This window comes from Pelodiscus sinensis, chromosome 26 (assembly GCF_049634645.1).
Source record: "Pelodiscus sinensis isolate JC-2024 chromosome 26, ASM4963464v1, whole genome shotgun sequence".
NCBI classification, from domain to species: Eukaryota; Metazoa; Chordata; order Testudines; family Trionychidae; genus Pelodiscus; species Pelodiscus sinensis.
Genome location: NC_134736.1, coordinates 15,588,693 through 15,613,996, shown reverse-complemented (window position 1 = coordinate 15,613,996; position 25,304 = coordinate 15,588,693). Strand labels below are relative to the sequence as shown.

The window sequence follows — 25,304 nt, the reverse complement described above, 5'->3', positions numbered from 1 at the left end:
CTCTGAATGTCTCTGTTCACTTCCGTGTCACCTGTCGCTTAGGGGACTCATTTTCAGCTTTTTGGCGGCTTGTGAAAAGTCACCTGTTCTTCTGGACAAGCCCATTGCTGAAGTGTCAGGGCCCGGTGACCGACTGACACACCGAAGCTGCGTCTTCGCTGTGCTAAAATCGGGGGCACCATGGCGCCGCCTGCTGGTCACTCCGGGGATTAGCTCAGTCCAGCCTCAGAGCTCCCCCTCCTGGCGGTGTCTTGCCTGCTATTACCCTTTTTGTCCATTCTCCCCCAGTCATCAGGACCCATGTCCCCCCTGACTGCTACACCCTTTCCTCTGGGTACTGCCCCATGGCAGTGCACCACACCCTGGAGTCCTCCTCGCCCAGGATACCCCTGCTCCCTGTACTCACCCTGCCTCAGTGACCCGCTGCCAGTTGTCATCTAGCCCTTGCTTCAAATTGCATCTGAAATGGCCACTCATCACTGGCAAGGGGGTGGCCCTCCTTCCTTCTCCTGCCCTGGCTGCTCCTCTGCAGCCCTAGTACTCCCCTGTGCCTGTCTCTGGGCCTCAGCCTGGGGTTTATTCAGGCCTGAGCTCCCCTGGCTCACCCCGCCTTCCCCCAACACTGCTCTGCTCAAGGTACCCTGTGCTAGCAGGTAGCTAGGTCCTCTCCCTCCAGAGCTGGAGCGAGAGTGTGCTCCTCCTGGCTGGCCATCTGTTTATACAGTCCTGCTGGGCTCTGATTGGCTGCCACAAGTTTACTGCTAGCTGTTTCCCAGGCCTGTTTTAACCCTTTTCATTCCAGTGCGGGGCAGCCACCTTGTCACAAGCTGTCAAGTTTTCCCTCCTCTGTGATTTGTAAGGTGCACTAAGAACAAATACGCTCTGAGGAGGCTCTTCCTGTGAATGGAGTTGGAACCTTTTCTGAGCCAATCCACATCTCCTCCTGGAAAAGCAAGGAGGGAGGGGCGCACAAAGGCTCAGCTGGTGTAAATCTGCATATGCACATTGACACCAATACAGTGATACCGACAGCAGCTGAAGATCTGGCCTTGGGTTTGTAAAACTGATTCAGAGTGTTCAGAGTGTTCCTGGACTCCATCACAATCTCCCCCATCCACACACAAAACTGGGATCCTATCTGGCCTGTTTGCTTTAAATTGGCCGTGTGCACCTGGAGGTTTCTCTTCCCCTCTCTATGCCATGTTTCGAGAAGGATAATTTACCATATCATGCTGTTTCCTTTATCCTCATTACACTGTTTTGAATGTAACATGCTAAACCTTAATCGGGGTTTAGGGAGCAGTAATTCTTCCTGTTGTAGCTCTCTTTTTATGCTGGGTAGCTTTCTCTTAAGAAAAGATCATTAATCCATGTTTTTGAGTCTTCCCATCAATCTATAATTGAATCATATAAAAAAGACTTGATTTTACATCATGTAAGAGAGAATACGTCTCTCCCTAATGCCTGTAGAGTTCTAAGTATTACTCTCTAGATTTTTCTTTAAAAAAACGCTCATCTGGTGTTATCTAAATTAATTGTGAACTTTAATATACTGTCATCTGAACAGCTCAGTTATCTTTACTGTAGAAGAGACACTAACAGCTTAACAGACCCATCTCGTGTTAAAAACAAAAGCTCTTCTAAGAGATGTATAACCCTGGTGTGTTGGGAAGCGCCCGTTATAGACGTCTGCAAAAGATACTCGATTAATTACAGAACTTAAGAACTCAGTATAATGCTACAGGGCTTGCAGCTATCAAGTCTCCATTACCTCTGTCTGTATTAAAATTCTGGAGAGTGTTTACTGTGGCGTGTTAGCTTAGCAGACTGCAGGGCAGAATCTTGGATTCTATTGCCTGGTCGGTCAGTGACCTTGGACAAATAATTAACCTCTTTCTGGGTCAGCGCATCTGTCTTTTTCCTAACACTTAGAAACATAGGATCCTACGGCTGGAAGAGACCTCAGGAGGTCACCAAGTCCAACCCACGGTCCAATGCAGGACCAGTCCCAACTCAATCATCCCAGCCAGGGCTTTGTCAAGCCGGGACTTAAAAGCTTCTAGAGATGGAGATTCCACCCCCTCCCTAGGGAACCCATCCCAGCGCTTCCCCACCCTCCTAGGGAAATAGCTTTTCCTAATATCCAACCTGGACCTCCCCCACTGTAACTTGAGCCCATTGCTCCTTGTTCTGCCATCTGTCACCACTGAGAACAGCCTCTCTCCTTCCTCTGTGGAACCTCCTTTCATGTAGTGAAATGATGCTCTCAAATCCCCCCTCACTCGTCTCTTCTGCAGACAAAATAAGCCTAAATCCCTCAGCCTCTCCTCGTAGGTCATGTGCTCCAACCCCCTAATCATTTTGGTTGCCCTCCACTAGACCCTCTTCAATGCATCCACATCCTTTCTGTAATGGGGGGCCCAGAACTGGACTCAATACTCCAGATGTAGCCTCACCAGACCCAAATAAAGGGGAATAATCACTTCTCTGGATCTATTGGCAATGCTCCTCCTAATGCAACCTAATATGCCATTAGCCTTCTTGGCTACAAGGGCACACTGCTGACTTGGCTACAAGGGCATACTGTTAACTCACTTTTTAGTTGGGGCCATAGGACGTCATGAATCTCTTCCTCCATGCCTTCAGTTTTACATTGGTGTAGTTCAACGGGACTTGTCCAGTGTTGAATGTGTTACACCAGTGTTAACTTAGTATAGATGTGCTACACCTTGATAAACTACAGCTTTGCAAGTCATTTTTTTTTCACAGTCAACTCAAATTGTACATGTAAAGTGAATTCCTGGAGTCCTCTGTGGAGCCATTGGGGAATTTTTTGACAGAACATTTTGTTTTCATCAGAAAACACCTGTTTGTCAAAATGGGAATTTTTCATGGGAAAGGGTTGGTGTCAGCAAAACTTTTATCAGGTTTCCCAAGGCTGGAATAGAATTTCTCATCAAAACCAGAGTGTGAGAGGTACGGAACACTTGGGTTCAGGGTTCCAGTCCAAATCAGGCAAAGCACATCGCCCCATCTCAAGTAAGTGTCCTAACCTCTGGGCGTTACAATTTCCTGCTCAGGCCCAATGAATATTTAATTATTTATGCAAAGTAGAACATCTCCAGCAAGACAGACTGTGAGAGCCCTGTCCCAAAAGAGCCAACAGCCTGGATTGGAAAGTGGAACACCCAGCTTCAAAGCTCTGCTGTAAATCAGGCAGAAGAGGGGTTTGGGCCTCAGTTTCTCAAATCCCATGGGATTGCCCAAACAACCTGGCTGTAAGCTATTTTGAAGTGGGTCTCTGTGTCTCTTTTGCCCTAAAATATGTAAAGGGTCTGGGTCTCGTCCCCAGACAGAGGGGGAACATTTTTGAAATCTTGAAAATTTTCACAGGGTGGGAAGAAAAATATCCTGCCATCTCTAATCCTTGGTCTAACACACATGCTCAGCCTTCACTTTGCCTGCAAAATGACATTGTTGGTTTTATCCTGCTCCCCACTGAAAGAAATCAGAGGGGGGGATGCACTGACCCCCTTTGTCCAAATAGGATCCTGGCATCAGAAAATATTCCAACTCCACGAGGCTTGGCCAGACAGTGCAGTGACTTGTTGAAGTCATTCGTCAGTTTCTCCTTTTGCCCCGATTCTCCTCCCCTTAGTGAGGTCCTGCCTTCTGGCATTTCAGCAATTCCGTTTCCTTCCTATTAGCTCTGCATTTTGCCTTCCCTTTCCTTCCCCTTGCTGCTGTGGAGGAAGAAGAAAGATTACTTGTGTGCTTCTTTGGCCTGTAGATTCCACCCAGCGAAGCAAAGGTGTCCATTTTAAGCATGCTATTTGGAGTCTTGACAGCAGCGTGTGTGCTGGGAATTGCTCCGAATCCCTCCCAGCCTGAAATGTGTTGAACTTCTACAAAAGATGGTGAGAAAAGCACTGCGCGGAGAATTTGTTAGATTCGCTTGTATCAAGGAGCAGAGCAAAAGCATCAGTTTGCTGTACAACTCTTGAACAGCTCCTGCCCATGTTTCCTCTGCCAGCAGCCTAAGCTGCTGTAGATTTCTCAGCCTGACGTGCATTTTCTCCTTTCTTCTTGCCATCGTGGCAGCGGCAGGTTCATCTTTTTAAAACAACAGAACAGACGTGTCTGGCGCTGTGGCGGCTCCCATGCTCCCCAGTAATTCTTCTGCGCTGACAAAGATGCTGTCTCAGTGCCCCAGCACAATTCCTTAACTCACTCCAGCCTCCTGTAATTTCCTAGTCTAGGTGTTGGCCAGAGGCAACCCCACAAGGACACTGGTTTATAGAGGGCATCTTCAGCCCAGCTGTTAGGTCAAACAGCTGGGAGTCAGAGTGACTGCACCTTGTGTGGATGTGACTAGCTAACTCAGGAACCATTGGCAATAAGGCAGGGTGGCATGGACTGCACAGGTGTCCGCTGGGTCTTTCCTCCAGTAACTTACCTGCCCTGAAGCCAATGGTGCTGGGGTTTCATTGCTGCAGTACCAGCTTAAATCTAGCTCAGGCACATCAACACATGCTGCCGTCACCCAGCCCCCCATGCAATGTGGGCCTGCCCCCCCAATCCCAGCTAAGGTTGCTTTGTAGCCATTTCTCTGCACCTCAGTCTGTGCCTCTGTAAAATGGGGCTTGACCACCTGAGCTGCCTTGGGCAGGAGGGGAGGGAGGAGTTTTGTACAAACCCCGCGAGATCCTTGCAGGAAGGGTGATGAGGAGTGTGCAAACAGAGGGCTTGGCATGTACATTAAAAAGCAGAGTAGAGCTGTGGGTGGGGCATGTGCTAGAAATGTGATGGGAGGCAGCCAGCGTGGGGCAGTGAGGGGAATTCTGCATCTCTAACCACCTCTCCTCCATACACAGAGCTCCCTGTTGGTGGGAACGCAGCCGGGGTTCCTTTCCAAATGCCAGCATCATAAGGGGGCCAGACGAGCTGCTCCCTGTGAACCCCAAGCGGTGCAGCGAGCACTCCCAGAACGGAGAAGAAGCAGGGGAGAAATGGGAGCGGGACCCCGCTGGGAGGCTGACACCCTGTCAGGAGGAGGCAGGGAATTCTCTTTCCAGCCCTCTGCGAGGCATTGTGATGTAGGAGTCCGAGGGGAGCGTTGGGAGGCAGGGGTCCCAGCCGAGGTGAAAGGAAGCGGGCGCGCCATGCACACTGCTCTGGCAATAGATGGCTGAGCTGCGGCCAAAGCCGGCAGGGAGCTATTTAAAGAGGGACCCGGCTTGCAATAGGACAGCACCTGTCAGAAATGTTACGTTACTTTCACCCCGGGTCCTAGCTTCCATTCCTGACTGGGCTAGAGGAGTGGTCCGTGCAGGAGAGCAGGGAACTAGGTCTGGGCATAGCTCTGCCATGGACTTACTCTGGGAGCGAGGACAATTTGTTACCTCGTTACTGCATCACATAGAAGTAACCCCCGGAGAGTTGCAAATCTTCACAGCCGCTTGCATTCATCAAGCCCGGAGATTCCTAGATGAAGAGCCCAGCTCTGCCCTGGAATATGTGTAGCCACCTCCCTGCATCTGTCCCTGCATGTCCAAAGCCCTCGTGCATTAGACAAACTCACCTACCTTTCCTCATGCAGCGGGTGACACATCAGCTGCTCTCTCCATTCTGTGTACAAAATGGCTGAGGCCAGCAGCTTTTCAGGGGAACAGCTGCAGCAGCTGAGAGTGTGCAGGCTAGTGGGGGAGCGTGTGGGGAAAACGAGGAAGAGCAGGTTTGATCCACCATGTGTTACGGGGCTGTGTATCTCTCCACCCTGAAAAAAACAATAGTACAGCCAGGATTAACAGCCTAGGCAGGTTTGCTTTGGCCGATCTCCTCCCAGCCCGCAAGCAGCACAGACGTGTGGATACAATTACCCAAATAGTCCAGCTATCCCCTGGCCTCTGATAACACATTAGCAGCTACCACGGGAACTCCCGGGTCTGCTCTGAACACCAGCGATAAAACTGTTGCCGGGAAGGGCTGTGGACAGATTTGTGCTCCTGTTATTTTATTCATGACTTTTTCTCTCCCCCTTCTGAGTTTCCAATAGATTATCCAGATTGCAAAGACCAAAGCCTTCAGATAGCTGCCAGGGCCTTGTCCTCCACGGCAGCTAATTCCTTAAAGGAATGAGGCATGCTTAGCAAGTGCTCCCGACGGCCTCTGGAGCGGGAGGGCTTGCTTGGGCACGTCAGCGAACAAACAGAAGGAACATTGTGCACCCAGGCTACGTGGATCTCAGCCTCTGTGGAACAGCGGCCGGAGCTGCTGCACTGTCCAGCAACATGCTTAGCAGGGGGTTGCATGCTGAGCTGGAATAGGAAGTCAGGGCTCCGGCTCAGCTCCCAGCTGACTACTTCAGCTACTAGAGCACAGTGCAGAGGCGAAACGCACCTTGTGATGGAAACGAGCTCTGTTAGATGCAACTCCCCTCCCCCCCGCCAAAGGCATTCAGCAGGCCTGTAATTAGATAATACCCAAATCAAATGAAAATGTTACCATTAAATACCATGAGGAACATCCCAGCCTGTGCTCCGAAAGCCCTTGGGAATTTTTATTTTAATTAGAGATTTCCATTTCAGTTAAGAGTCTGAGTTAAGTTTCACAAGAGAACACACAACTTCCCCTTGGTTACAGGCTGGGATTTGCGGAATGTGTCGCAGTCCTGCAGAAAGACGGCTTGTCCATGGGTTGTAACCTCAACCCTCACCTGCTTCACACCGGATACTGTCTGGGCCTTACTTTGCATTTGCCTGGGGCTTTGTAACCCTCCCGTTCCTTATGGAAAAGTCTCCTCAAATGTAATGGGAAGGACGCCAGTAAACTTGGTACTCTAGTAGTGGGCCACAAGCCAAGTCTGAGTTGCAAAATAAAAAAAAAAAGATTCTGGGAGGCATTAACAGGAGTGTTGTGAGCAGGACATGAGAGTCATTCTTCTGCTCTACTCTGCACCGATTAGGCCTTATTTAGAGTTTTGTGTCCAGTTCTGGGCACCACATTTCAAAAAAAAATGTGGAGAAATTGGATAAGGACCAGAAAAGAGCAATAAAAATTATTTAAGGTCTAGAAAACTTGACCTATTAGGGAAGACTGAAAGAATTGGGCTTGTTTAGTCTGGAAAAGAGAAGACTAAGGGTACGTCTAAACTACATGCCTCTGTCGGCAGAGGCATGTAGATTTGTTTGTTCAGCAAAGGCAAATGAAGCCGCGATTTAAATGATCGCGGCTTCATTTACATTTACATGGCTGCCGCGCTGAGCCGACAAACAGCTGATCAGCTGTTTGTCGGCTCGCGCGCTAGTCTGGACGTTCCCCCTGTCGACATCAAAGCCCTTTGTCGGCAGTCCCGGTAAACCTCATTCCACGAGGAATAACGGGGCTGCCGACAAAGGGCTTTGATGTCGGCAGGGGAGCGTCCAGACTAGCGCGCTGAGCGGACAAACAGCTGATCAGCTGTTTGTCGGCTCAGCGCGGCAGCCATGTAAATGTAAATGAAGCTGCGATCATTTAAATCGCAGCTTCATTTGCCTTTGCCTATGTGTCTAATCTACATGCCTCTGACGACAGAGGCATATAGTCTAGACACAGCCTAAGAGGGGACATAATAGCGGTTTTCAAGTATCTAAAGAGGTGTTATAAGGAGGAGGGAGAAAAATTGTCCTCTTTGGCCTCTGATGACAGGACAAGAAGCAATGGGCTTAAATTGCAGCAAGGGAGGTTAGGTTGGATATTAGGAAAAAGTTCCTAACTGTCAGGGTGATTAAATGCTGGAATTTGTTGCTTAGGGAGGTTATGGAATCTCCATCACTGGAGATATTTAAAAAGCAGATTAGATAAACATCTGTCAGGGAAGATCTAGATGGTGCTTGGTCCTGCCATGAGGACAGGGGACTAGACTTGATAACCTCTCAAGGTTCCTTCCAGTTCTAGTGTTCTATGATGCTGTGATTCTATAACACCTATGTGTGCTACAGCACCTTAAGTTCATGAAGCACATCACACATATTAGATCATCTGCATACATCTAGATACATTATCCCTTCATTACAGGTGGGAAGACTGAGGCAGGCAGGTAAAGTGACTCAGCCAAGGCCAGAGCCAAGATTAGAACTGTTTCTAGCCCAGTGCTCAAACACCTTTTGGGCTGTGTCTAGACTGCATCCCTTTTACGGAAAAGGGATGCAAATTAGACACATCTCAATTGCAAATAAAGCGGGGATTTAAATTCCCCCCACTTCATTTGCATAAACATGGCTGCCACTTTTTTCCGGCTCAGAGCTTTGCCGGAAAAAAGCGCCAGTCTAGATGCGGATCTTTCGGTAATAAAGCCTTTTCCAAAAGATCCCTTATTCCTCTTAAAATAAGAAATAAGGGATCTTTCGGAAAAGGCTTTATTTTCCAAAAGATCCGCGTCTAGACTGGTGCTTTTTTCCGGCAAAGCTCTGAGCCGGAAAAAAGCGGCAGCCATATTTATGCAAATGAAGCGGGGGGGATTTAAATCCCCGCTTCATTTGCAATTGCGATGTGTCTAATTTGCATCCCTTTTACGGAAAAGGGATGCAGTCTAGACACAGCCCTTGATGTTTCTGCCTTAGAAATGAGTCTAAATGTATCTCAAGGAGTTGATTTTGGACCATCCTATATAGTTTTTAGGCAGGGACATAAGTGTGTGTGTGTGTATAAAATGTTATCTACTCGTAAACTAATTTATTTTGGCATAAACTTTCATGGGCTCGAACCCACTTTGTCAGATGCATGAAATGGAAACTACAGGTTGGCAGGGATACATATACACCGATGCAAAGATGGGAGTGTTACATTGCTAGGCAGAGGACCGGTGCTATCAAGACCAATGCAGTCAGGGCGGATATGTCCCACCCCCAAAAGTTGCTGAGAAGGGGAGAATCCCAAACGGAGGAAATGACTTTGTGTACTGAGCCAGCTTCATGCATCTGACGAGGAAGATTCCCGCCCATGAAAGCTTATGCCCAAATAAGTTTGTAAGTGGTTAAGGTGTCACAGGCCCCCTTGTTGCTTTTGCTGAAGCAGACTAACACGGCTATTCCTCTGAAAGTTATCTACCCATCATTACTCTTTACCTTTAACAGCAAAGGCGCCTTGGGACTCAGAACATGAGGTCTGTAGTAAGTTGAAGGCCTAAAATATAAAGCCACGGCAGCACAGGCCTGGCCTGAGGAGCTGAGGCCTAGCTATCAATGGACAAAACATGGCAAACATAAAGCAAAACTAAGCTGTGAGCAAGAGGCAGGCCCCAGCTCACAGAACTTGGCACAAACAGGGCTGAGAGTGCAAAACACTAATTGGTAATAGGCCCAGCTGCAGAACACTAATTGGTTCCGGTCATAAGTGGAAAGCACATGATATCACTAGCTCATTAAAAAAGACCTTGGTACCCACCCCTCACAGATACAGACCCAGGTTCAGGAAAGGGTCTAGAATGACAGCATGATGGATAGAAATGATCTAATCAAACCATGAGGTAGAGGGTGATGGGCGGTATCAAAGTAGCGTCAGAAGGTGGTAACCTGAGAACGTCAGAGGGTGGCAACCTGATATATAAGCAGTGGGGTGTGATTTGTTATTCCTGTATATAGGTGGTGTCTTGGGGGGACAGTTTTTGTATGATCGGGGGAGGGGGGGGCAGTGACATTTCCCACTGATTGTGGCAAGTGCATGTGCATAATGGTTCAGTAGAGTCAACTGACAACGGTTACTGTACTTCGCTTAGCAATAAACCTGGCCTAGCACCTTTGATCCTTATCTGGTTTGTGGTCTTTGGGGGCTCTCTTGGGGTCTACTGTGGGGACTAAGTGCACAAGTTGACACAGCCCACATCACTGAGCACACACGGACGCAGCCTTCTTGTTATCATAGAATCATAGAATACTAGGACTGGAAGGAACAAAATACAGGACTATGTAGCACTTTAAAGACTAACAAGATGGTTTATTAGATGATGAGCTTTCGTGGGCCAGACCCACTTCCTCAGATCAAATTGTGGAAGAAAATAGGCATGACCATATATACCAAAGGATACAATCAAAAAAAGTGAACACATATAAAAAGGACAAATCAAATTTCAGAACAGAGGGGGGATGGGAGGGGGAAAGTAAATGTCTGTGAGCTAATGATATTAGAGGTGATAATTGGGGAAGCTATCTTGGTAATGGGTAAGGTAATTAGCGTCTTTGTTAAGACCCCGGTGTAAAGTGTCAAATTTAAGCATGGATGACAGTTCAGAGGTTTCTTTTTCAAGTCTGGTGTGATAATGCCTTTGAAGTAGTATGCAGGTAATCAAGTCATTGAGACAATGCCCTTTCTGGTTGAAATGGCAAGAAACTGTTTTTTCTTTGTGATACTCTGATATGGAAGGGACCTTGAGAGGTCATCGAGTCCAGTCCCCTGCCCTCATGGCAGGACTAAATACTGTCTAGACCATCCCTGATAGACATTTATCTAACCTACTCGTAAATATCTCCAGAGATGGGGATTCCACAACCTCCCTGGGCAATTTATTCCAGTGTTTGAGTACCCTGGCAGTTAGGAACTTTTTCCTAATGTCCAACCTAAACCTCCCTCGCTGTAGTTTAAGCCCTTTGCTTCTTTTTCTATCCTCAGAGGCCAAGATGAACAAGTTTTCTCCCTCCTCCTTATGACACCCTTTTAGATACCTGAAAACGGCTATCATGTTCCCCCTCAATCTTCTCTTTCCTAAACTAAACAAACCTAATTCTTTCAGCCTTCCCTCATAGGTCATGTTCTCTAGACCTTTAATCATTCTTGTTGCTCTTCTCTGGACCCTCTCCAATTTCTCCACACCTTTCTTGAAATGCGGTGCCCAGAATTGGACACAATACTCCAACTGAGGCCTAACCAGCGCAGAGTAGAGCGGAAGAATGACTTCTCGTGTCTTGCTCACAACACACCTGTTAATGCATCCCAGAATCATGTTTGGTTTTTTTGCAACAGCATCACACTGCTGACTCATATTCAGCTTGTGGTCCACTATAACCCCTAGATCCTTTTCTGCCGTACTCCTTCCCAGACCGTCGCTTCCCATTCTGTATGTGTGAAACTGATTGTTCCTTCCTAAGTGGAGCACTTTGCATTTGTCTTTATTCAACTTCATCCTGTTTACCTCAGACCATTTCTCCAATTTGTCCAGATAATTTAGAATTATGACCCTATCCTCCAGAGCAGTTGCAACCCTTCCCAGCTTGGTATCATCTGCAAACTTAAGAAGCGTACTTTCTATGCCAATATCGAAATCGTTGATGAAGATATTGAACAGAGTCAGTCCCAAAACAGACCCCAGCGGAACCCCACTTGTTATATCCCACTTGTCATCAATGGAGCCAGAGACCTGTGAGGACACCTCGGCAGTAAATCCTGACTGAACACCCTGAAGAACTACAAGGTCTTCTCCCCATACTTTTCTCACCTCTTAACGTAAGCGTAGGGGTGGTTCTGCACCCTGCTCCAAGACTGGCATGTCCCCAGCATGCTCCCATGTCACAGATGACCTGAGGTTCAGTTTCTGGTGATCCTTTGATCTTTGACTATTCCAGTAAAGCATTCAGCACAGCTTTAATTTTGCAGAATCCCCTCCTACCCCACCCTTTACAGCACTTCCAGCATATTTATCACAGTTCCCACACTCCTGGCAACAGCAAACTGGTGCATGAAGAGGAGCCGCTGGTGCTTTATAGTCAGCGATGCCTTTATCAGCTCTGCAGCAAGGACCACTAGCATGCAGGGCAGATGTGAAAAGCACCCCAGCTTCTTCTGACTTGCGCTAGTCGATCTGAGCAGAATTGGGGCCAGTAACGCCAGCAGGAGCTGTTACAAACTCTATCACATGAGTGCTTGTGCTGCAGTCATCCCCCTGTCTAAAATGTAAATGACAGCAAGTTCCTTAGAATGCACTGTGGGAAGAGTCAATGGGGCTCCTTTTGGAAGATCTGGTAAGACAATTGTAGCATCAAGATTTGGGCTTTGCTATCCCAACCTAGGGTCTTTCTTTTTACCACTATCCTTGACATTAGATAATGGCATTCTCTCTTTGTCCTCTCTTTCAAAAGTTAGGAAGTATGGGATTTCCTTCTCCTTCACTAAAATGTGGTTTCATCTCTCCTTCCATTCAGTGAGGCTGGTTCCACTTACACCTTGCCTCAACCATTTGGGCCATCATCTTTCCTACTGTGCATACATAACCTCAGACTTAGAGCTTCCAGAAGTTTTAAAAAGTACTTTGAAAAATGCTGGCCATGGTAGCTTAGCAAGGGTGTTTTCTGTGTGTATAGATTCATCTCCCATCCAAGCTGAACTTGGAAAATTGGGTTAAAGTCCCCCAAACTGTAAAATAAGACTATGGGCACGTCTTGACTTGCTTTCACTTTCAAAAGAAGATATGCAAATTCGGCGTGAATTTGCATATCTTCTTCCAATTGATTTTTCGAAAGAGGTTCCGTGTAAACCGTGTAAACCTCATTTTTTTAGGAAGAATGGTTCTTTCAAAAAAGGGTTTTTTTCTTGAAAGAACCATGTCTAGACTACTTTCTTTTTTGAAAGAACCTCACGATCGGAAGAAGATATGCAAATGTATGCCAGATTTGCATATCTTCTTTCGAAAGTGAAAGCAAGTCTAGACGCCCGAGTTTTACCTGCATTTGTGTTGAAACCAAGATCTCTTTGAAAACAAATAAACAAAAATGTGCCAAGCTATCCTAGGGTACGTCTAGACTACAGGCTTCTGTCGACAAAGAGCGTCTAGACTACATTGAGTTCTGTCGACAAAGCAAGCTGCTTTGTCGACATGGTAGTGTAGACGCAAAGGACAGTTTACATTCAATAACACCTTCTGTCGACAGAAACTCTGTCGACAGAAGGTGTTATGCCTCGTAAAATGAGGTTTACCAGCGTCGACAAAACTGCTGAGTTCTGTTGACGTTATGTCTACAGAACTCAGCGGTAGTGTAGACGCAGGTATAGTTTTGTCGACAAAAGTCCACTTTTGTCGACAAAACTCTGTAGTCTAGACACACCCCTAGAGTGATCCAATCACCAAAACAGTGGTGTTTGACAGCAAACATCTAGTTAGTTTTACAAGCACAAAATCATAAACTTTACATCATTTCCACACAAAGCCAGAAACTGACTCATGTTGGACTCTGAAGCTTTGCAGATTTTTCAGTGAGCCAGGGCTAGATGTGCAACGGATCCCCTAACCCAAGTGAGCTTGGCAGAGATTTGGGGTTTTGTTGCAAGTACTTTGCAAGATTTAGCCATTCCCCGATTTTAGTGTATTACACTCCTGCTATACTAAGGAGGAACATACACAGAGAACTTTCCGTATTTCCCTGATGAAATAAAAAATGTATCAGGTATGTCACTCACAGCCTCTGGAGCCATCTCAGTGGGAAATCATCTTTTCTCTCTTCCCCAGAGGTCTGTGTGCTTAGGTGTCCTGATAATAAAAGTTCCATAAAATTCATAGATAGGCAAACTCTTTCCAAGCAAAGGGCAGGATTTTTCATCCCTTTACATAGTGCTGGTAGATGATGCATAAGCTGCTCAGCAAGCAAGTAACTTTTGTATTTAGAATGTAATTGACTTTAAATTCCAAAGGTCCATTGCTAATGATATTCAGTGCCGTTTAATTAAAGGGCCACTGTCAAGTACTTCCTTTATAGTTTCTCTATCGCGTGCGTGCTCAGTTGTAATATCTTTTTTGCAAGCTTGAAGGTAATAATTAAAGTAATTCTCTGCTGATTTTGTCCTTTTCTATTTAGCAAACTTTGATCCATTATTATTTTTTAATGGAGCTGAAATTAACATGGCCGCTTTTGTTCAGGGACCATTTCAGTTCAATGCAACCTCTTATGGCGCCAAATTCCTTTTTTTCTTCCATTCCAGCGGCATAACTTGGGAGTGACATTGACAGGACTTCAGGAAGGGTGTTGTTAAGGCAGTGCTGGTGCCAGGGGTGGGAACCCTGGGCATCATTGTTCTGTTGAGCTCTACCCAAACAGTGTGGCCTTGTGGTACAGATGGGGCAAAATGGAACTCAGAACCCACCTTTTGGAATTTTGCAGAAGTTTCTGAATTGAATTCTTCTATATGAAATCCCCCCTATGATTTTGGACCAAGACAGAGCCAAACCCAGAAAGCACCTGTTACCCATATGGGGTGTAGCAGCAATGAAATTTCACAACTGTTTGATAGTTCAGCTCACAAGGACTGAAATCTCATGGGAACAACTTAGAAGATTTCAGCACAATCAGACCATAACTCCTACCACTATTCAGATGTGATCCAAGATTTAAACCAGGCCCAAAGAGCATCTCCAGCAGGGCCGCCAGCTACTGCAGGCCACAAGGAAGAAGGGGTCTCTGTGTCCCTGGAAAAGGCAGAAGGGAAGGGCCGGGTCAGGAAGTTCTCACCCCCTCTCTCCCTGTCCTCAGCATCTCCTGGGTTTGTGGGAGGTGCGACGTTCCAGCAGAACACATTCCAGCCTGTCAGTACAGCATGAACAATAGAAACGCAAGCTTCTTCCATGCAATTGCCTGCGCAGGTGCCTCATCTTGTGACATTACCTATGGAGGTGAAAGCAACCACGGTGCATTCATTTCTTAGTCTTTTCCTGAAGCTGCCATCTGCAATAATTGTACATTTTGTAATGGGAATCTATTAAGTCATGGGGAAAGACCAACCAAAATTATTGCATCTGGTCTACAGGAGAATGAACAGCCCTTTCATTAGGTACGCAGTTCAGCTGGATTCAGTCTAGTGGCCCAGTGAAAAGCTATGCATCCTACTACCAATCCCCAGACTCGTCCAGCCTCCCTTGGAGTAGTAGATTGAAAACAGTGCTGTTTAAATGGGAAGTATAAGGCAATAACCATTTTAAAGGGAGGTATTCACACTGGGTCAGATTTTAAACAATGAGACTGTTTCCACATGACGGCCTCTGCCAATAATTGCTTGTAATTGCTTTCCTATCATTGCAGCATCTGCCCCTCTGTTTCTGAAGAACTGCAGAGATGTTGTCCTCTGCCCACTCATCTTGGCTTTCTCCCTGCATCACGCTGAGCGAGAGCCTGTTTGCAATAAGGTTGCTTGCAGACACTGTAAATCGCTCGATTGCATCTGGAGGGATAAAGGGTTCTCGCCTCTTGTCTCTCAGATCAAATTGTTTGGCAGCCGGTTATTGCTGCAAAAATAAATTCACACAAGGTTAAAGTCAAGGTGCTGCCCAATGCTGAGTGGCTGGAGCCTTCGGCTTGCCAATAAGATCTTGTTCCTTTTCCCCAGGAGGGGAATGCATGCTCTCCCTTGCAGGGCTTGCTGGCTTGCTCCAGATGTGGCACTAGTGAGGCCACATGGAGCATTACATCCAGTTCTGGGGCCCTCACCACAGAAAGGTTGTGGGCAAATTGGAAAGGCCAGTGGAGGACAATAAACAAGATGAGGGGGCTAGAGCACATGACCTACGAGGAAAGGCTGAGAGATTTGGGCTTGTTTAGTCTTCAGAGGAGAAGAGTGTGTGTGTGGGGGGGGAGGGGAGGGAGGAAAGATTTGAGAGCAGCCTTTAACTACCTAAAGGGGGGTTCCACAGAGGCTGGAGAGAGGCTGTTCTTAGTAGTGACAGATGGCAGAACAAGGAGCAATGGTCTCAAGTGGCAATGGAGGAAGTCTAGTTTGGATATTAAGAAAAACTGTTTCCCTAGGAGAGTGGGGAAGCACTGGGCTGGGTTCCCTAGGGAGGGGGTGGAATCTCTATCCCTAGAGATTTTTAAGTCCCAGCTTGACAAAATCCTGGCTGGGATAATTTAGTTGGGGTTGGTTCTGCTTTTAGCAGGGGGTTGGACTCAATGACCTCCTGAGGTCTCTTCTGATCCTAATCTTGTCTGGGGAAGGTTCTGATATTTGTTTGCACTGAGGGCAGGTTTTCACATGAGGTTACTGTTAAGGAAACTTACAAAACCGGACATGCATGCACAAAACCCCATGCTTGACCAGGCAAACTTGCATGTGGACACGTAGATGAAGAGCCAGTGTGTGAATGCAGAGAGTTACCCCACGTGCATGCTCAAACACCCGCTCACCTCTTGCATGGCCCTTCAAAAATTCGGTTCTGGGTACTGATGTGGAATGAGGAAGTTTGGGTTGAATCCAGCCCAAAGAATCTGCTTTAATCTTAGGATTACAATGAGGTTGGAGAGGCGTAGGCTCACAGCTGTGTGGTCTGGGGCACTTTGTGATGTCACACCCTGTCACAGATACATCGGCAGAAAGTGTGTTCATCGATTCCAAGGCCAGAAGGAACCACTGTGACTAGCCAGTCCTAACTTCCTGTATGCCAGAGGTGATAGGACATTCCCCAAAGAATTCCTAGAGAAGATCTTTTTAAAAGAAACATCCAATTTTTCCAGTGATGCACAATCCACCACAACCCTGGGAAAATAGTTCCGACGGTTAATTACTCTCACCGTTAAAAAGGTACACCTTATTTCCAGTTTGAATTTGCCTACATTCAGTTTCTAGCCATTGGATCATGTTCCACATTTCTCTCCTAGCTGGAAGAGCCCATTATTAAATATTTCTTCCCCCAAAAGAACTTCTGCACTGTGATCCAGTCAACCCTGAACTCTCTCTTTGTTGAGCTAAGTAGATTGAGTTCCTTGAGTCTATCACTAACAGGCAGGTTTTTTCTAATTCTTTAATTGGTCTCATGGCTCTTCTCTGAACCCTCTGCAGTTTATCAGCCTCCTTCTTGAATTGTGGCCACCAGAACGGGACACAGGCCTGCTGATGGGAGAGGCAGAGGGATCCACTGCCCCAGGGACTGGAGATATGGCTCCGTGGCCAGAGACCCAGGCCCATTAAGTAGACACCAGAGTCCCTTCTGGAATCGCTAAAGGGCTGCCTGGCAATGCTGAGGGCTGGCAACCCTTTAGCCCTGCCCCTTTTGCCTGAAGCCCCGCCCCTTCTGTTCGAGGCCAACCTTCCGGGGGCACAAAGCTGGCCCCCTCACCTTGCACAGGGCCATGGCAAGTCTATCAACCCCCTGACTTGACATAGGATACCAGCAGCACTGTCTAATACAGATGTAAAATAACCTCTTTACACCTATTTAGGATTCCCCCATTTACACCTCCCAAGGACATTAGGCTTTTTGGCCCGAGCATCACACTGGAGCCCATGTGCAACTGTTTATCTGCCAAGGCCCCTAATGATTTCCAGAGTCAGTTTCCTCGAAATGTCATGTGAAACCAAGTAAAGCACTTTACAGAAGCTTCAGTACATTACATGGGCATTGTTCACCATGTTTACAAACCTATAAAAAGCCAAGTTAGTCAGACAGGATCTATTTTCCATAAACTTATGTTGATTGACATTCGTTACATTGCTCTCCTTTAATTCGTTATTAATCGAGTCCCATATCAGCCGCTCAATTATCTTGCCCAGGATCAATGTCAGACTGACAGATCTATAATTACCTGGGTCATCTGCTTACTGTTTTTAAATATTGACGCAACATTAGCTTTCTTCTGCTCTTTGCAACTTCCCCAGGGTTACCACACTTATTGAAAATCAACATTCATGAGGCTATAAGTTGGACCTACATTCTTGGTTCCTAGATGTATGTTTTTCTGTGGCTGTATTTTAATCACACACATGCTGTTCTAGTGAGCCCAGTTTACCATGTAATCCACATTCTAGGACTGTCTAGTGACTCATCTGAAATTTGGACCCACAGGGATTATTCATTTCATTCTATATCTTTTGTACTGAGAAGTATTGACCAGATCCCTGTGGGAACCTACCAGAAACATTTTCTTTAGGTTATTTGGAAATATTTCACTGAACCAGTTTTTAATCCCTTTAATATGCACTGTGTGATTTTGAATATGTATTGTTTTTAATCAGACTCTCTTGTAGTGCCAAGGCATTTAATTTACAGAAGTCTAAGTATATTATATTAATATTTATATGTGTAATTTTGATTGATAATTCAAACATTTTATCAAATTTGTTTGACAAGACTCCTTTTCCAAAAAAACATGATCTTTACTGAATGCATCCCGTATCAGCTTTTCCACTATTTTCCTGGAAACAATGTCAGGCTAACATGTTTGTCCCATTACCCTTTTACAATATTGTCACAATGGTCCTTTGTTTCTGATATTGAATAATTGGCTTTTATTGTCTTTAGACTTATTAGTGATAGGTTTTTTTACTAATGGCTTTTGATTCTCTTTTCAATGTCTTCATTTTACAACTGCTAATTTATAGTCATTGCTATCAGAGTCCACTCCCACCCAGCACCTGTCTTTTAATTAATTAACTAATTAAATACTAATTAATTCAATCAGTACTTTCATATCTCTTAACTAACATAGTTTAACTGAAGAGGCCTTCTTTCAGACTTGCTGGCTTATGGAATTTTGGAGAGCCTCGAGTAAAGTTTTCTTAGCTGCTTTCCCAGTTACTCACATTGTTTCAACTTTTTCTTCCCAAGTGTTTTTGCTCACGATTGTTTTCACTGCTGGGAAACTGGCCCTTTTAAAGTGCCACGTGTACCGTATTTATTACACACACGCGCTAAATCCCTAACTCAATTACCTGAGTTCTCTCTGCATCCAATATATTGACGGCTTCACGTTCAAAGCCAAGGCTTGTACTTTCATGAGGTAGGCAGTGTTTGATCTTTGAACCAAGACCTTGGTGACACTAACAAGGAAAAGCAACTGATAAGAAAGAGCGGGTAACGTCCATCTGTCTCCTGTCTCTGGCTGCTTGGCTAGTGAAGCAACACATGGGCTTAGGAGGTCATCTTCCCGAGTGCCTAACAATCCATCTCCCATTCACCTAGACACTGAAAGCCCGTTTGTTTCAGATGTTCTAGCCTCAAGTATTACATTCAAGTTGATTGGCCAAGAGCCGCCCTGAATTCTGGGCTCCCGTCCCCAGAGCAAAGACAGGGCACGGCATTACAATGTACAGATGGCCAAACAATGTGGCAAAAATCTAACTACACCATTGTTTCTCTGAGCTGGCCAACCCTCTAACATGGGCATTCATTTCTTTGGTTTAAGCTGAGTTTCTCTTTCCCAGACTGTCCTTTTCTCAGCATTTAAATGGTGCCTCCATATGCTGATCATGCAACAGGGCTCCTAATGAATATCTCAAATATTCAATGTTTGAATCAAATCATTATTTTCTCAGTGTAGTAAAAGGAAGTATTGAGGGGAGAAATACCTTTCCTATCCCTTTCTCTACCACTGCATAGTTAAGCAACAGTGATAGACCTGCAAAATGAGACATGACACATTTTACTCACAATAAGCATTTGCTCAGAGCGTGAGGAACTGCCAGTGATCCACTGGAGTGGCCGGGAAACCTGCTGGGATGGGTCGCCTGTGGGTTTTCCGGAAATTTTTATTAGCAGTAAAGGCTGGGGGGTTACTTTTGAGATGGTGTCCTCTTGTGTGTTGGTGTTTGGAGATTGTTTCCAAGCTCTCTTGGTGGGGAAGAAGGATTTTGAGTTAGAAAATTACCTTTGAATCACACCTATCTTAGTGTTGCTCTCTGCTGAAGGTGTGGGGTACGGTCCTGGCTGAAATCTCCTGGAGAAATTGTGCTGGAGCTGTGTGTGTGTCCTATCTGCCTTCGCCACCCTTCCCCTGTCCTGCAGCCATAGTTGAAAAATTACAGTGCGCTGGACTATGTTCCGTTGCATTTTGATGCAGCATTTCAGGTTTCTTGGTTCAAAATAACTTTGAAAATTGCTTACAGTTTGTTTTAATGAAGAACATGTTTTAAAATGTTTCAAACTGACCCAAAACATTTCATGTAGCCCCAAATTATTATTTGATTTGCTGATTTTTTTTAAAAAAAATGCTGGTTTTGCATTGTTTGGAATTGCCAGTAAACTGGAAAATCCTGTTTTTCCCACAAGTGTAGCAGGGAGTTGGTTTATTGTGTAAATCCACATAAAATCTTCTTGTCCTGTCCTAAAGCAAGGCATAGGGTCCAATTCTAGGCATTCTGAGCACCTAAATCCTCAGCTAAAGTCATTGGGAGCAACCAATGCTTAGCACCTCTGAAAATCAGGCCTCCCAAAATTACCTCCAAAGAGCTGTTCCTGTTTCGACTGGCTGCAACATCACATATCTCTGACTATCGGGACCTTCCCATATTGTTTCAAGACACAAGAAGACATTTTTCCACTCTACTCTGCACTGATTAGGCCTCTGTTGGGGTATGTCTACACTACCACCCTAGTTCGAACTAGGGTGGTTAATGTAGGCAATCGGAGTTGCAAATGAAGCCCGGGATTTGAATTTCCCAGGTTTCATTTGCATATTGCCAGGCACCGCCATTTTTAAATGTCCGCTAGTTCGGACTCCGTGCCCGCGGCTACACGCGGCATGAACTAGGTAGTTCGGATTAGGCTTCCTATTCCGAACTACCATTACTCCTCATGGAACGAGGTATACTGGTAGTTCGGAATAGGAAACCTAAACCGAACTACCTAGTTCGTGCCGCGTGTAGCCGCGAGCATGGAGTCCGAACTAGCAGACATTTAAAAATGGCGGCGCCCGGCAATATGCAAATGAAGCCTGGGAAATTCAAATCCCGGGCTTCATTTGCAACTCCGGTTGCCTACATTAACCACCCTAGTTCGAACTAGGGTGGTAGTGTAGACATACCCTTGGAGTATTGTGTCCAGTTCTGGGCACTGCATTTCAAGAAAGATGTGGAGAAACTGGAGAGGGTCCAGAGAAGAGCAACAAGAATGATTAAAGGTCTAGAGAAAATGAGCTATGAAGGAAGACTGAAAGAATTGGGCTTGTTTAGTTTGGAAAGGAGAAGACTGAGAGATGACATGATAGCAGTTTTCAAGTATCTATAAGGAAGAAGAAGAAAAATTATTCTCCTTTGCCTCTGAGGATAGAACAACAAGCAATGGTCTTAAATTGCAGCAGGGGAGGTTTGGGTTGGACATTAGGAAAAATTTCCTACCTGTCAGGGTGGTTAAACACTGGGATAAATTGCCCAGGGAGGTTGTGGAATCTCCATCTCTGGAGATCTTTAAGAGCAGGTTAGACAGACATCTACCAGGGATGATCTAAACCAGCCATGGACAACCCACAGCTCGCGAGACACATGCGGCTCTTGCCCCTCAAAAGTGCAGCTCACGAAGCCGCTCCTGGGCCCGCCCCAAATAGCCCCCAGCTTCCCTGTGCTTACAGGGTCAGAGCTGCAGGGTTTTAAAAATGGTGCCCAAGATGGTGGCCATCTTAAAGGGACAGCCTCCTTTTTAAAAAAATGTTTTTGTTTGTTTTGTTTTTGCTTGACAGTTCTGTTCTGGGGGGCTTCTGGTTTTTTGCTTGACAATTCTGGTGCAGCTCTTCACATTTTTTCCACCGCTGTTTTGGCTCTCTTTGTTAAATGAGTTGGCCACCCCTGGTCTAGATGGTGCTTGATCCTGCAATGAGGGCAGGGGATTGGACTTGATGCCATTTCTAGGTCCCTTCCAGTTCTAGTGTTCTGTGATTTTATGATTCTCAGACGCCACGGTGTGTTCCTAGTTGGGTCATTAAAATGTCAACCTTGTTCTTTCCTCTTGAGATTACACACCTGCTTATTTGCAAGAGCAGTCACAATCACTTTGAAACATGTTTTGGTATTTTTCAGTCTTGCTTTCTAATGTTCTTATTTCCCTTACACATTGTAACGAATGGGTTTTGCTCTTCCTGAGTAAGCCGAGGATGTCAGGGCTTTGCATCTTGTGTGAACATGCTTATCTGAGGGTGTGGTGGGCAAGAGCTCTCCTGTGGAGCTGATTAAGTGGTAGACAGCTGCAATGTTTTAGAGCTTATGAGTTGAGCTCAGGTATGGTGGGACCCCAGGACTTATCCACATCAGGCTATTGCATGGGAAGTTTCCCTGGTTCTTGGGTATACAGCGTAGGGCTAGAGAGGCTGAGTTTAGATGGGGGTGAAGAGATTTGTGCAGACCTCTCAGGTGTGCCTGGGGACCTTCCATGGTTACTGTACGTGGAGAAATCGGTGGCCCTTGAGTCTGACTCACCTTCACAGCTGTTGCAAAGGGAGAGGGGTTTGTGCTCGGCTAGAGAGGGAACCGGACTCTCCCTGTGGTTTTTAGTGGAAACCTGAGGTTCTGGTTACCCTGAGCCAATGGGACATGTGCAGACTTTGCATGGCACAGCAAGGCTTCCTATATAATTAAATGGTTTGAATTGTCCTGTAGCCAGGCTGCGTGGCTTAGAGTCGCTTGAATGCTAATGCATTTAGCCTTTCAGTTCTGTGACAGTATAAATGGCCTTAAATGCCTGCTGCGAGTGGAAGCGGTGGGTGAGATGAATCCATGGGTTGCTGTAAGGATAGTCGAGGGGGCCGAACTAATGGTGCTTGCTTGTTAATGCCTCTTTGTTCCCTCTGAGTCACTCAGCTCCTCCAGAAATGAGAGCCAGAGCCGCTGACATATCCATGTACTTTCCCAATCTCTCTCTCCTAGTGGTGGCATGAAAGGCTTCTGCATGATACAATCGCAGCAAATGCACTAGCCCTAATGTTTCCAGCTGGTTACCTTAGAGGGACTACAGCAGAGGAGCCAGGCTGGATGTGGTAGTCTGAGCCCTCCATGCTGATGCAGTGCCGAGGCATATCACCCATCTATCCCTCAAACTGGCCCAGGATGACATTGCTGGCAAGGGAGAATTGGAACACCGCTATGCTTAGTTTTAGTCAAAGTGCACCCTTGATGCTATCCCAGCTACATAGGCACTATACCCTAATTAACTTTAAATGCCTCACTCATAAAGCTGTCAGTGCCAGGATCTAATGTCTGTACTTCTAATGATGCATTTGATTAGAAGGTAATTTTATTCGCTTGACGCAGCAGGCCTGTTTGGAGAAGGCAGAGATTTAGGCTGTGTGCTCTTCCCACGGATTTTTGCTGCGTGGTTCTTACAGATCTCCTCCACCCCGAATTTCTTTCTCCCGAATTTCCTCCACACTGTGGGTTCAATGTAAGCAACTGGCTCCATTTCATTGCCGTTTCATAGCCTTCATGAGAAGGCATAAGTTTGGCTACGGGATGGTGTTTTATGCATTGTTACCAGGTGGCAATTCACTTCTACTGGACTCTACAGAGAGGCAGGCACCACACCTGGCTTCGTAAACAAGTGCTCAGTAATTTTATTTGAGCAAAACCACTGCTTGGCGGAAAAATGAGGGATTCCTCAACAACAAAAGTTTTCCCGAGAAAACCTTTTTGGTTCCACCCCCCTGAGAAATTTAAAAATGAAGCCAAATTAATCTTTTGTTGAGTTTCGTATGGAAAGTTTTGGTGGGCTTTAATTTTCCAAAATGTGTGATGTTTCAAAAACGGAAAGAATGAGAAGTTTGTTTCCAAACTAAAAGGTACCAAACCCATCTAGTAGAATAGAAATTGGGATTTTTTTTTCATTTAGTTACAAAAATTGAATCTTACTACAAAAAAAGTCAAATGAAAACTTTTCATTGTTAAGTTTTCACAGGGAAAAAGTGAGTTTTTCAATCAGCTTAAGATGGCTGTTAACATCTGGAACTAGCCTGCTGGTTAGATCCTCAAATGTCTGTGCTTAAGGGCATAAGCTGGGTAGCAAAGTAGCTTTTCTTCTCTACACTGTATTGTACAGTTGCTTTATGAAGTGGCGAGGAAGGGCACTGAAGTATCAGGGTTTGGCCATTTTTGTAGATGAATATTGGACTAGTTGGTTCTGTGCTCAGGTCTGGTCCCTTAAATCCTTTGAACCTAGTAGGGTTGCCAGATGGCTGAAAGAAAAATACTGAACACACACACCCCACCCCATCCGCCCCAAAAAAAAAACACCGGGAAAAAATTTTGTTGAAGGGAAAAAAAACAACCTCCGAGAACCTGGGTCACTGCTAGCAGTTACCAGATCATCATTTAAAAAAAAACCCGAACACACTTCATTTGGGGGGCGGGCAGCCGGGAAGGGGGGCTCGGGTGGAACGGGGCTGGCCGCAGGATATCGGGGGAGGGGAGACTGGCCGGAAGGGGGCGTGGCTGGCCGGGAGGAAGGGGAAGTGGGAAGCAGAGCTGGCGGGGGGGGGGGCAGGAGAAAGGGGGAGCGGGAAGCAGAGCTGGCAGGAGTGTGTGTGGGGGTGCAGTGGTGCTGGCCGTGAGGAAGGGGGAGGGCCCGACTGTGCCAGGAACCCCAAGCCCTTTTGTTTTGCCAAGTGCCAGGGCATTTGCCCCTTCTCCTCCCACCCCGCATTAGTAACCTTGGAGTAGGATTAAAGAGTCCTGATTTCCAGAAGAGTCCCCTCTTCTGCACTGACTAGACAGCTTTGCCTCTCAGAATCAGGTGAGTTGATACAAACGCTTCCCTTAGTCGTTGCCAGATGTTTACATGCTTTGAAATGTGAGATCTAGTTCTCCAAATCATGTCACCTTGCCAGTGCACATCGTTTCATATGAAACGGTTGTATTTTATATTGGTAACGCCCCTCCCTACGTTAATTGTCTTCCCTGGGGTCTCATTACGCTTCCGTGTTTTCTAGCTCCAGTGTTCTGTGAGCGAACATTTAGATATTGGCATAAAGAGTAAGTTTATTACGTCTGCAGGTGATACGAAGCTGGAAGGGGTTGCAACTGCTTTGGAGGATAGGGGCAAAATTCAAACTGATCTGGACAAACTGGAGAAATTGTCTGAGGTAAATAGGATAAAGTTTAATAAGGACAAATGCAAAGTGCTCCACTTAGGAAGGAACAATCAGCTTCACACATACAGAATGGGAAGCGACTGTCTAGGAAGGAGTACTGCAGAAAGGGATCTAAGGGTCATAGTCAAGCTAAATATGAGTCAACAGTGTGATGCTGTTGCAAAAAAAGCAAACATGATTCTGGGATGCATTAACAGGCGTGTTGTGAACAAGACAGAAGAAGTCATTCTTCTGCTCTACTCTGTGCTGATTGGGCCTCAGTTGGAGTATTGTGTGTCCAGTTCTGGGCACCACATTTCAAGAAAGATGTGGAGAAATTGGAGAATTGCTTTTCTGAAAAAAAAATTCGGAAAAGCAGATGCATTTTTTGGCATCCCTGTAAATCTCGTTCTACGAGGAAGAAGGGATGTTCCAAAAGAGGCTTTTTTTCTGAACAGGTGGCCTAGTGAAGATGGGCCAAATGTCAGAAAAGCCTCTTTCGGTAGAAAAGCGGAAAAAGATAGGCAAAGTGCG

General features: G+C 45.9%; 1 protein-coding gene and 2 long non-coding RNA genes across 3 annotated transcripts in view; 1 reads left to right on the top strand and 2 right to left on the bottom strand.

Annotated features, from left to right (window-relative positions):
* The window catches only part of LOC142820550 (uncharacterized), a 42,070-nt gene extending 27,643 nt beyond the window's left edge, over positions 1 to 14,427 (bottom strand). The window contains exons 1-2 of the long non-coding RNA XR_012897773.1: positions 14,324 to 14,427; positions 5,586 to 5,776 (exon numbers count right to left, since the gene is read on the bottom strand). This is a non-coding gene — a long non-coding RNA (uncharacterized LOC142820550). The remainder of the gene's footprint in view (positions 1 to 5,585; positions 5,777 to 14,323) is intronic.
* The window catches only part of OPCML (opioid binding protein/cell adhesion molecule like), a 1,026,659-nt gene that overhangs the window by 364,085 nt on the left and 637,270 nt on the right, over positions 1 to 25,304 (top strand). The gene's annotated exons all lie outside the window — the stretch shown is intronic.
* Positions 14,994 to 16,253, bottom strand: LOC142820549 (uncharacterized). Its single transcript, XR_012897772.1, has 2 exons — positions 16,134 to 16,253; positions 14,994 to 15,238 (listed from the first exon to the last, which is right to left on the bottom strand). It is a non-coding gene; the product is annotated as an uncharacterized LOC142820549 (long non-coding RNA).